Source organism: Notamacropus eugenii, chromosome 2 (genome assembly GCF_028372415.1).
Source record: "Notamacropus eugenii isolate mMacEug1 chromosome 2, mMacEug1.pri_v2, whole genome shotgun sequence".
Lineage (NCBI taxonomy): Eukaryota > Metazoa > Chordata > Mammalia > Diprotodontia > Macropodidae > Notamacropus > Notamacropus eugenii.
Window position 1 is genome coordinate 444,560,680 of NC_092873.1, and position 12,905 is coordinate 444,573,584.

The 12,905-nt window shown below is 37.4% G+C and overlaps 1 pseudogene; it reads right to left on the reverse strand.

Moving 5' to 3' along the window:
- Positions 1-10,693: 10,693 nt before the first annotated feature.
- Positions 10,694-12,601, reverse strand: LOC140529560 (elongation factor 1-alpha 1 pseudogene; annotated as a pseudogene).
- Between the last annotated feature and the right edge of the window lie 304 nt (positions 12,602-12,905).

Below are 12,905 nucleotides of genomic sequence, written 5' to 3' on the forward strand. Positions count from 1 at the left end.
GAGGTGTGGTCTGGTCTCAGGATATCTCCTCAGCTGGCCTGAGGCAAAGGCAAGGTCCGGGGGATGGTGATCCCAGCTTCCCTATTGCCTTTCCTTTTCCCCTGGAGGGCTGCGGCACGCCTAGAGGCTAATGCGTGTTCCCGCCCCTCCTGGGGCTCGTCTCCCGGGCTGCGGCTTGCTTGGGTCTCAGTGCGAATTTTTCTCTGCCCTGGGTCGTCTGTCCCTCCAGATAGCCTCCACCACGGTAGGAAGAATTCCCCTTTGCCACCTCTCCAGCCTCTGGTGTTATGAGACCACCCGCCCCCTTCTGCTGCTCCCACTGATCCAGGATCAATCTGGGAAAGAATTTTATGGTTCCCTCATGGTCATCGGGGGGGGAGGGGAGAGCACTTACTGATCACTCCGGCATCCCAGCTCCTGGATGTTCAAGTAGTGACCCACTGAAGTCCCGTCTTTAGGCTGAAGATTTCAAAGGCTGTTGCGCTGGTATCGTTGGCTCGGCCTGGCTTATCTCCTGCTCCGCTGGTCTCTCCCGCCACTCTCGGGCCCCTCGGGTCGCCTCCGCCCTGCCTCGCCGACCGCGCTGCGCTGTGCGCCGGGGTCTTACCCCCACGGAACAGATCCCTCCCGTGGACCTTCCAGTCCAGCCTGGGCTCCGAATCTGTCAAAGTCCGTCTCCCACTGGATTCTACACCTCCAAAGTCTGGTCAGACTCTCCCCCCAGATATATCCAGAGGAGTTTTTCCAGGAGCTTAGGTGAGTCGTTGCTTTCACTCCGCCATCTTGGCTCCGCCCCCCTCTTTCTTTTTCTTAATCAAGTTGACCAAAGGTTTATCAATTTTATTAGTTTTTTTCTAAAACCAACAATTGGTTTTATTTATAAATTCAATAGTTTTCTTAATTTTAATTTTATTAATCTCTCCTTTGGTTTTAAGTGTTTCTAATTTGGTATTTACTTTGGAATTTTCAATTTGTTCTTTTTCTAGCTTTTTCAGCTGCATGCCCAGGTCATTGATCTTCTCTTTCTCTATTGTATTTATGTAGGCATTCAAAGACATAAAACTTCTTCTAAGAATTGCTTTTGTAATATCCCATGAGATTTAGTAGGTTGTCATGATTGCCATTCTCTTGAATGAAGTTCTTGATTGTTTCTATGATTTGTTGGTGAACCCACTTCTTCTTTAGCATTTGATTATTTAGTTTCCAATTGATTTTTGGTTGATCTTTCCATGGTCTTTTATTACATATAATTTTCCATGTCGTATGATCTGAGAAGGATGCATTGATTTTATCTGCCTTTCTGCACTGTATTGTGAGGATTTTATGTCCTAGTACATGATTAATTTTTGTATATGTGCCATGTGTTGCTGAGAAAAGGTATATTCGTTTCTATTCCCATTCAGTTTTCTCCAGAAATCTATCATATCTACCTTATCCAGAGTTTTATTTACCTCCTTAACCTCTTGTTTATTTTGAGATTAGATTTATCAAGTCCACAGAGGGGGAGGTTGAGATCCCCCACTAGTGTAGTTTTGCTGTCAATTTCTTCCTTCAACTCTTCCAACCTCTCCTCTAAGAATCTGGATGCTATACCACTTGAAGCATACACGTTTAAAAATGATATTGCTTCATTGCCTATGGTGCCTTTTTACAGGATATAGTTTCCTTCCTTATGTCTTTTGATTAGACATATTTCTGCTTTTGCTTTGTCTGAGATTAGGATTGCTACTCCTGCTTTTCTTTCATCAGCTGAAGCACAATATATTCTGCTCTATCCTTTGACCTTTACCCTATGTGATTCAAATGTGTTTCTTGTAAACAACACATTGTTGGATTATTGCTTTTAATCCATTTTGCTATCTGTGTCTGTTTCATGAGAAAGTTCATTCCATTCACATTCACAGTTATGATTACAATCTGTGTATTTCCCTCCATCCTCTTTCCCACCATTTGTGCTTTTACTTCTCCCTTCCCCTTCTCAATAATTTTCACTTTTCAACACCAACTCCTGCAGCCTTCCCTTCCTTCCTTTAGACCCCCTCCCTTTTACTCTCCTTTAACCTTACAGCTTCTTCCCCCCCTTTTGGTTTTCCCTCCCTTTCTTCCCCCTTCCCCTCCTACTGCTTATAGAGCTAGTTAGAATTATATACTTAAGTTTGTTGTTCCCTCCTTGAACCAAATAAGATGAGAGTACCTCTCAAACAATGCTCACCTATCTACCCTCTTTTCCTCTACTATAATTTTGTACTTCTTTCTGTGATGTAATTTACCATTTTCTGCTTCCTCCTTTTCACACTTCCTGTTATAATCTCCTCGCATGCTTAAATCCTATTTTGTACATGACATCACTTATTTTATACCTGCTCTCTCTATGTATATCCCTTTTGTATTTCATAATAGATGCACAATTCTCAAAATTAGCAGGTATCATCTTCCCTTATATGGAGGTAAATAGTTTGCCCAAATTGAGCAACAAGTTTCCCCCTTCCTTTCCCTTTTTATGCCTCTCTTGAGACCTGCATTTGAAGACCGAATTTTCTATTAAGTTCTGGCGTTTTGTCAGGAAGGTCTGGCAATCTCTTACTTCATTGAATTACCATCTCCTTGCCTGAAATGTTATGCTGAACTTTGCTGGGTAGTTGGTCCTTGGTTACAGCCCCATCTCCTTTGCCTTACAGAATATTAGATTCCAGTTCCTTTGATCCTTTAATGTAGAAACTGCAAGGTCGTATGTGATCCTGACTGTAGCTCCTCGATATTTGAATGGTTTCTTTCTGGCTGCCTGTAGTATTTTCTCCTTCACTTCATAGTTCTGGAATTTGGGAGCAATATTTCTTGAGGTTTTTAGTTTGAAGTCCCTTTCAGGAGGTGAACAGTGGATTCATTCAATGACTATTTTGCCCTCTGGATCTAGAACTTCTGGGCAGTTTTCCTTGATGATTTCCTGGAAGCTATTGTCCAGACCCTTTTTTTTTTCATCGTGACTTTCCCACAGGTCAATAATTCTTAAATTTTCTCTCCTGGATCTATTTTCCAGGTCAGTTGTCTTTCCGATTAGATTCTTGATATTTTCTTCTATCTTTTCATTGTTTAGATTTTGTTTGACTGATACTTGCTGTCTCACAGAATCATTAGTTTCTACTTGCCCAATTCTAATTTTTATCAAATTGTTTTCTTCAGGTAACTTTTGCATCTCCTTTTGCATCTGTCCAATTTTTCCTTTTAAAAAGTTATTTTCTCCAGTTAATTTTTGTACTTCCTTTTCGATTTGTTCAATTTTCCCAGTTAGGTTTGGTGCTTCCTTTTCTACCTGTCTAATTGTTCCTTTTAAGGAGTTATTTTCTCCAGTTAGTTTTTGTACTTCTTTTTCCATTTGTTCAATTTTCCTTTTTAAAGAGATATTCTCATCTGTGCATTCTTTTTTTGTACTTTTAAAATCAGTCTGGTTTTTCTTCTATTTCCTTCTTCAGCTGTTCCAGAAGAGCTGTTTGTGCATGCAAGCAGTTCATAGTCCCTTCTGAAGTTTCAGATGGAAAGACAGTCTCACTACTGACCTCTTTGTCATTTGTGTTTTGGTCCTATTCCCCATAGAAATAATCTATGGTTTTTTCATGCTTGTTTTGCTTTTTCTTGTTCAGGATCGTGATTGTGTGTTGTGGCTTCTGGTTCTTTCAGTTAGAAGCTACAGAACTTGGTTTTGAACTGACTTGTGTGAAAAAGCTAAGAGCAAGGGTCTTTTTATCTTTTTGTTCTGTATTTCCCTGATCTGCCCTGAGGTTAGCTTAAGTGTCTGGGTGTAGTGGTCTGGTCAAGGGAGATCTCCTCAGCTGAACTGAGGCAAAGGCAAGCTCAGGGGATGGTGATCCCAGTTTACCTCTTGTCATCCCATTTTCCCTGGAGTGCCTAGACATGCCTACATCCTAGTGAGAGTTTCCACCACCCTGGGTTCCCTCTTCTTGAGGATGGCCTCTGCCACAATGGCAGGAATACCCCTTAGCTATTTTCCTAGCCTCAGGTGTTATGAGATTATTTCCCCCCTCTGCTGTTCCCACTTATCCAGGATTTTTCTGGGGAAATATTTTATGGTTCTTTCAAGGTCATCAAGTGGGGAAGAAAGAGCATTTACTACTCACTCCACCCTCAGGGCTCCTGGAAATTCAAATGGGTGACTTACAGATGTTTAGTCTGTGGGCTGAAAGTCTCAGGAACTGTTGGGGCTAATATCTGGTGCTTAGCGGCTGTCACATGCTTGGCTCTGCTGGTCTCTTACCCTGGGCTGCTGCTCCACTGGTTCAGCCTGCTGCTGTTTCAGGTTTCCCTGGGGCTCTGCCACTCCACTGCACTGGACATTCTGTGCTGTGTGCTCTGAGCTCACCCCTGTGGAAGGGATCCTTCCCATGGACCTTCCAGTCTGTCCTGGGCTGTGAATCTGCCACAGTCTGTCTCCTGTTTGATTCTGCACTGCTAAAATTTGGTCAGATTCTCTTTTCTAGAGGTATCTGAAGGAGTTTGTCTAAGAGCTTAGGTGAGTTGTTGTTCTCACTCTGCCGTCTTGTCTCAACTCCCCATACTGGGTAGATTTTTAAAGAATCTGAGCATTTGTGACACTTAAATTTTATGGGGTTCAGACTCTTGAGCTCTCCTTTAATCTTCCCACTTAATCTAGCCTTTCTTACTCAGATCTAATCTAATCTTACTCAAATAAAATCTAATCTTCCCATTTGTTGATGTTGTTAATTATTTCAAGTAGTTTTTAGTTGATTCTCTAGGATTCTCTGAGTATAGCACTGGATCATCAGCAAAGAGTGATGGATTTCCTTTCTCATTGCCTATTCGAATTCCTTCAGTTTTTTTTGTCTCCTCTTACTACTACAGCTAACATTTCTAGTACAATATTGAATAATAGTGGTGATAATGGACATCCTTGCTTCCCCTTTGTTCTTACTGTGAAGGCTTGCAACTTGTCAGCATAATAAAGTATGCTTGCTGATGGTTTTAGATAGATGCTACTTATAATTTTAATTCCTTTTTCTAAGATGGGTTAATTTAAGTATCCTATTTCTTCTTTGTTAATCTGTGTAATTTTAACAAACATTCATCAATTTTCCTTAGATTATCAAATATGTTGACATATAACCAGTTTCCTAATGATTGGTTTAATTTCCTTTTCATTGGAAGTGAATTTACCTTTCGATCACTGAAACGTCACAAGATATATTGGGGTTTATGGGCTGTATTTCTTTTAAGGACAATCATCTGGCTCTCATTGATTGGCCTACAATATGTTCCCACCAAGCCTCACTTGGCGAATTTTTAGACTCTGATGGCTTAGAGTGAATAAAAATAGCAATTATTTCTGTTTTGGCCAGAAATCCTGAAGTTCTTCCACTCCCAGACTGATTTTTTTTGACTAAGTAAAAGAGGCAAATCTTTGCCTTATTCCTTACCTAAACTTAATCACTAAATATCCTTATCCTCAGTGAAACTGAGACCTGGGACTGACCTTAGCTACAAAAGGCCATGGTCTCCCACTCTATCTGCACCATCTCTAGTCATCCTGATCTATATCTTGTCACTGGGCCCAGATGGCCGTGGGGGAGAGAATGAGGCAGGGTGGTGATTTTGTACAGACTTCCCTCATTTAAATCCAATTCACTTGCAAGTCTTGTCATCATCTTCCTAATGTCAAGGTCCTTTTTGAGAATGGAGGACAATTACCAATGAATGAACAGTGGGAGAATTCATATTATTCAACTCACAGTTACGATTACTAACTGTGTGCTTCCCTCCATCCTATTTTTTCTCTTGTTTATCCATCTCTCTCATTCTTTTTATTTTTTCCCTTCTCACTTGTGTTTTGCCTCTGACCACTACCTCCCCCACTCTGCCCTTCCTTTGTCAGTCTCCTCCTGCCTTTATTTAACCCCTATGCCCATACTTACCAGTAGGGTAAAATAGATTTTTAGACCTCACTTACTGCATGTGTTGTTTCCTCTTTTAGCCAATTCCAATGAGAGTGAAGTTCAAATGATGCCCACCACCCATGATCCCATCTTCCCCTCCAGTGTAATAAGATTTTTGTGCCTCTTCATGTGAGATTATTTACTGCATTCTGCATTGCCCTTCCTTCTGCTCCCACTACAGTGCTCTATGTGTGTGTTTCACTAGAGATGAGATAAAACCACTGAAGACTTTCTATTTTGTTGCTTATTTAAATAAAATTAAAATGTTTTTTGCAAATATTTATTTTCTCTCCTCACTTTCTTCCTCTTTAATTTGAAATAAAAGAAAAACTATATTACAGATATCCCTTATCTAGCAATGAAAATTACTATATTGGTCAGGTTCAAAAATATGTCTCTCAGTTTGTATTTTAAGTACATCATCTCTCTGGAAGAAGAATGGCATTCTTCATTTTCATTATTCTAGCATTATAGTTTGACATTGATCAGAGTTCTAAGATATTCAAAGGTTTATTTCTTTATGATGTTGTTGTCATTATATAAATGGTTGTACTATTCATTTCCCGTGAAATTGTCCATATTGTCACTTCTTACAATGCAATATTACATTACACTCATATGCCAGAATTTGTTTAACTAATACAAAATTAATAGATATTTCCTTTATTTCCAGTTCTTCCATACAACAAAATTTGACATAAATATTTTTTATGTTTGGTTCCATTTCCTCTTGCTTTTAAAATCTCTTTGTGGATATAGACTAATTGTCTTGTTGCTGGCTCAAAGACTATGAATATTTAAAGATTTGGAAAGTAATGTACCAAATTGCTTAGACGCATCAACAGCTCTGACAACAGTACATCAATATGTCTAAATCTTGACTACTCCAACTTTTTTCATTTTATCCATTTATCATCTTTTATAATTTGATGAGTAGAAGGTGGAACTTCAGATTTTACTTAATTTGCATTTCTCTAATTACTGATGATTTAGAGAAATTTTTCATAATATTGTTAATACCTTGTCTGTCTATTTTTAAAAATTCCATTTCTTATCTTCTGGTGTTTTATCAACTTTGGAATGTCTAAATATTTGTCTGTACATTTATTGTATAGAAAATATATTATATAATACATTTATATTATATACGCTATAATATTATATATTAATCTAATATATTTGAACAAATTCCATATACATGCATTTATATATATATGTGTGTATGTGCATACGTATATGTGTATGTGAATACATGTATGCAGACATGTAATCTTTGAAATGAAAACTTTATTTGAGATACTTGCTGTGAAGATGTTCCCCCTAGATACCCATTTACCTTTTAATTTTTACTATATTTTTTTAGTAAAAAATTTTTAAATTTAACTAAACAAAATTTCTCCACAGTATATTCTGTGGTTTTCTTTATCCATTGTTTGACCATGAGCTCTGTTTCAGTTATGGATCTGAAAGGTACTTTCTTTCATGTTTCTCTAATTTACATTTGAGATCACTATTTATTGTCCAATATAAAGATCTAGTTGAAGTTTATCGTAGTATATACAGTGTGAGATGTTAGTCTACATCTAATTTCTGTCAGAATGTTTTCTAATTGTTTCCAATTGTTTTTTTTTTCCCCAAATGAGGAGGTTTTACCCAAGAACTGGGGTCTTTGGGCTTATCAAGCATTCTAATATATTCATTTGTTTTGACATGTTCCATACGTTGACCTCTCTCTTTTTTACCATGTTCCAAATCTTTTTCATTTTTGCTATTTTGTAGTATAGTTTGAAATCTGGTACTGCTAGGCCCCTTTCCTACTCACTTTGGTTTTACTTTGGTAAATACAATGGTGTATCACTGCAGAAATAAGGCAATTTAGGTAGAATTATTAATTTTATTATATGGTATGGACTTTTCCAATAACAATTAGCATTTCTTCAGTTTTTTAGTTTTATGTTTATTCCTTCAAAAACTGTTTGGAAGTTTGATTTATTTCTTTCTCACGTGTTTCTTGGCAGATGGAATCACAAATATCTTCACATATTCTACAGCTATTTTCATTGAATTTGTCTTTCTGTCGTCCTGTTGGGTTTTGAGGATAATATGCAGGAATGTAAATAATTTTTGTGGATTTATTTTATATCCTGCAATTCTGATGAATTCGCTATTTCAATTAATTATTTATTTGGTTCTTTAGGTGTTTAGAAATAAAGTATCATATCATCTGCAAAAATGATGTTTTTGTTTTCTCTTTACCCATACATGTTCCTTCAAATTTTTCTTCCTGTTCTTTTGCTATCGCTGGTATTTTTAACATTATTTCAAATACAAGGTGTGACATTGGCATTAGGTGATCAGGTATACATCTGATATTAATGGAATATCATCTAACTTTCCTCTTTTACATTTAATGTTTATTTTGGTTTTAGATACATGTTCTTAGCTATCCTAAGTCACAGTCATTTTTACATTTTGACATAGTTTATTTGCTAATATTTTATTTTAAAATTTAAATCAATGTTCATTAGAGATATTGGTCCATAGTTTTCTTTTTTTGTTTTCCTTTCCCTGGTTTAGGTATCAAGACCGTATTTGTATCATTGAAAGAGAATGGAAGTATGCCTTCATTTATTAGTGACAGAAGCATTTTATGTTATGCAACAATGAATTATTTATTTAATATTTATTTTTCTCCTTGAACATTTAAAACTCTTCATATATCTCTACCATTTTAAATTCACTTATAGATGGATCAATTGCTTTCTGATATTAGATTATTAACTAATCTATTTCTTTTGTTAACTTGGCTATTTTATTTTTCAGAAATATTTGATCAGTTTCTCTAAGTTAAAAGTAAGATTTACTTTACAATTGAGAAAATAGTTTCTGATAAGGGCCTTTGTTTTTCTTCAGTTGTAAGTTTTTCCTTTTTCATTATGTTTTAAAATTAATTTATTTTTATTTTTCACATTCACTTCCACAAGATTTTGAGTTTCAAATTTATTATCCATCTCTCCCTTTCTCCATTCCAAGATGGCATGCATTCTGATTACCCCTTCTCCTAATCTTCTCACTCTTCTCTTATCCCTCTCTCTATTCTTCTATTTTCCTATAGGTGATAGGGTGATAGATTTCTATACCCCTTTGCCTGTACATCTCATTTCCAAGTTGCATTAAAAAATAATTTTTAACATTCATTTTGCACTCCTCCCTTCCTCATTTCCCAGTCACTTTCATTGAGAAGATAAGCAATTTGATTTAGGCTATACATTGGTAGTCATGTAAAACACTAGTATAATAGTCACTTTGTGAAAGACTAACTATATTTCCCTCCATCCTCTCCCACCCCTGCATTTATTCTATTCTCTCCTTTCATCCTGTCTCTCCTCAAAAGTGTTTGCTTCTCATTACCCCTTTCCCCAATTCAAAAAACAATCAATCAAACACATATATCATTAACTTAGTTCAGGGGGAAAAGTCAGCACCCTGAATTTCAGAAAAAATACAGAGAAATAAAGACCAACAGAGAGGGATTCCAACTGTATTACCATAAACAATACATACATCACAAATAAACAGATAGATCCAACTGTCTGACCATTACATACATTACCAGTTACCAGAGGGAGGGAAGCACGAACATCTGGGTTTTCAAAGATGGGGAATGGGTGGCTCGTTAGTGGCTACCCAGAGTCTCATCTGGCCAAACAAACATTTCCAAGGAGTAAACCCCAAAGTAAAATCTCACCTCAAAATATTTATACACTTTTCAGAGCTGGGGAACACAACCCTCTGACCCAGTACTTCAACAGAAACAAAAAGTATTGAGGCTTATTAATGGTTGGGGAAGATCTTTAACTCTTCCCCCCACCCACAATTATGCTTATATGATCATAACAAGAATGCATTAAATTCTTCTATGTCATTGAATGTCAATTTTACCCCTGATTGATTACACTCAGTTTTTCTGGGTAAGTGATTCTTGGCTTTAATCCTGGTTCCTTTGATCTGTGGAATAATATATTCCAACCCTCTCATCTTAATATAGAAGCTGCTAAATCTTGTGTTATCCTGATTATATTTCTACAATACTTCAACTACTTCTTTCTGGATGCTTGCAATATTTTCTCCTTGATGTGGGTATTCTATAATTTGGCTATAATATTCCTGAGAGTTTTCCTTTTGGGATAGCTTATGGAGATGATTGGTGGATTTTTTTCAACTTCTATTTTACTCCCTGGTTCTAGAATAACAGGGCAGTTTTCCTTGATAATTTCTGGAAAGATGAGGTCTAGGCTCTTCTTTGTTATCATGGTATTCAGATAGTCCAATAAATTTCAAATTATCTCTCCTGGCTCTATTTTCCAAGTGAGTTGTTTTTCCAGTGAGATATTCCACATTGTCTTCTATTTTTTTTTTCAGTTTGGTTTTGTCTTATAATTTCTTGATTTCTCATAATGTCACTATCTTCCATTTGCTCCATTCTAATTTTTAAGGAATTATTTTCTTTCAATGAACTTTTGGATATCCTTTTACATTTGGCCAATTCTGCTTTTTAAAGTTTTCTTCTCATCGACCCTTTGGACTTCTTTTGCCATTTGGTCTAGTATATTTTTTAGTGCTATTTTCTTCAGTATTTTTGAGGTCTCCTTTAGTAAACTGTTGACTCATTTTTCATGACTTTCTTACATCATTCTCATTTCTCTTCCCAGTTTTTCCTCTACTTTTCTTATTTCATTTACAAAATCCTTCTTGAGTTATTCCATAGCCTGCGACCAATTCATAGTTTTTTTGTAGGCTTTGCATTTAGAAATTTTGACATTGTTGTCAATGTCAACAACGTTGTTGTTTTAATCTTTCTTTTTTTTTCTTTTTGCATTAAACTGGTTTAATGGTCTCAAAATTCTGTGACAGATTTTTGGTCGTTTCCATTTAAAAATTACTGATTTTGGAAACTAATAACTTAAAACTGCCACAAAACAAATGGCCCACAAAAACATTCCTTTACTCCAGGAGCTTTTACAATGTGTTGTAATCGTTGACCAGTCTTTTCTTATTAAACTTAAATGGCCAATTGAGACAAACAGTTCTGAGACCATTCTTCCACCAGTGATTAAGACTGGGGTGGCAGGTGTTGTACAGAATATTCATTTAGCCTTCTGGGCCTTCTGTTCAGATTTTGTGATCTTGTCAGCTCCAGCAGCCTTCTTGTCAACTGCCTTGATAACACCAACTGCAACAGTCTGCCTCATATCACGAACAGCAAAACAACCCAGAGAAAGATAATCAGAGAAACTCTCCACACACATGGGCTTGCCTGGAACCATGTCAACGATGGCAGCAACACCAGATTTCAGGAATTTAGTGCCATCTTCCAGCTTCTTACCAGAATGATGATCAATCTTCTCCTTCAGTTCAGCAAACTTGCAAGCAATATGAGCAGTGTGACAATCCAGAACAGGTACGTAGCCAGCACTGATTTGGCCTGGATGGCTCAGGATAGTAACCTGTGCAGTGAAACCAGCTGCTCCCATAGGTGGGTCATTCTTGCTATCACCAGCCACCTTACCATGATGGACATCTTTGACAGACACGTTCTTGACATTGAAACCAACATTATCCCCTGGCAGAGCCTCACTCAAAGTTTCATGGTGCATTTTGACAGACTTTACTTCAGTTGTAACATTGATTGGGGCAAAGGTGACCACTGACTGGTTTTAGAACACCAGTTTCCACTTGGCTAACAGGTACAGTACCAATACTGCCAATCTTGTAGACATCTTGGAGGGGCAGACAAAGGGGCTTGTCAGTTGGACGAGTTGGTGGCAGAATGCAATCCAAAGCTTCAAACAGTGTAGTTCCATTAGCATCACCATCCTTATGAGTGACTTTCCATCCCTTGAATCAGGACATGCTAGAGCTAGGCTCCAGCATATTGTCACCATTCCAACCTGAAACTGGAACAAAAGTTACTGTATCAGGGTTGTAGCCAATTTTCTTAATATATTTCCTTGACAATTCCTGACAATTTCCTCGTATCTCTTCTGGCTGTAGGGGGGCTCGGTGGAATCCATTTTGTTTACCCAACAATCAGTTATTTTACACCTAGTGTGTAGGCCAGGAGGGCATGCTCAAGGGTCTTCCCATTCTTTGAGATACCAGCTTCAAATTCACCAATGCGAGCAGCAATAATTAGGACAGCACAGTTCGCCTGAGATATGCTTGTAATCATGTTCTTGATGAAGTCTCTGCGTCCTGGAGTATTCATTAATAATGGTCACATAGTACTTGCTGGTCTCAAATTTCCACAGGGAGATATCAATAGTGACACCATGTTCACGTTCAGCCTTCAGTTTATCCAAGACCCAGGCATGTTTAAAGGATCCTTTTCCCATCTCAACATCCTCCTTCTCAAACTTTTTAATCGTTCTCTTATCAATTTCATCACATTTGTAGATGAGGTGGTCAGTAGTGGTGGACTTGCCAGAGTCTACATGTCCAATGACGACAATGTTAATGTGAGTCTTTTCCTTGCCCATTTTTTTGGAAGTTTAGCAATGGTTTTCACAACACCTGTGTTCTGGCAGCAAACCTGTTGCAAAAACAATGTTTTAATCTTTCTTGTTATCTAAGTAAGTTTCTATAGTTTTGAGTTTTTTCCCCCACTGTTTGTTCATTTTCCCAGCCAATTATTTTACTTTTTAACTCTTTGTTAAGCTAGGGCTCTGCTTCCAGTGTGGAGGGTATACTGGCCCAAACTTCAGGGGTTTTGTGCAGCTGTTTTCAGAGATACTTCTAGGGACCTGAAAGTTTTCAGTTCTTTGAAGGTGGCATGATCTAAGGAGAGGTGTTTACTCCTTTCCTGGTCTGTGCTCTCGTCTATGAGTGATCACAAGTACACTTTTCTGCCCTGGAACTGTGAGGAAAATTTTCTTTCTGTCT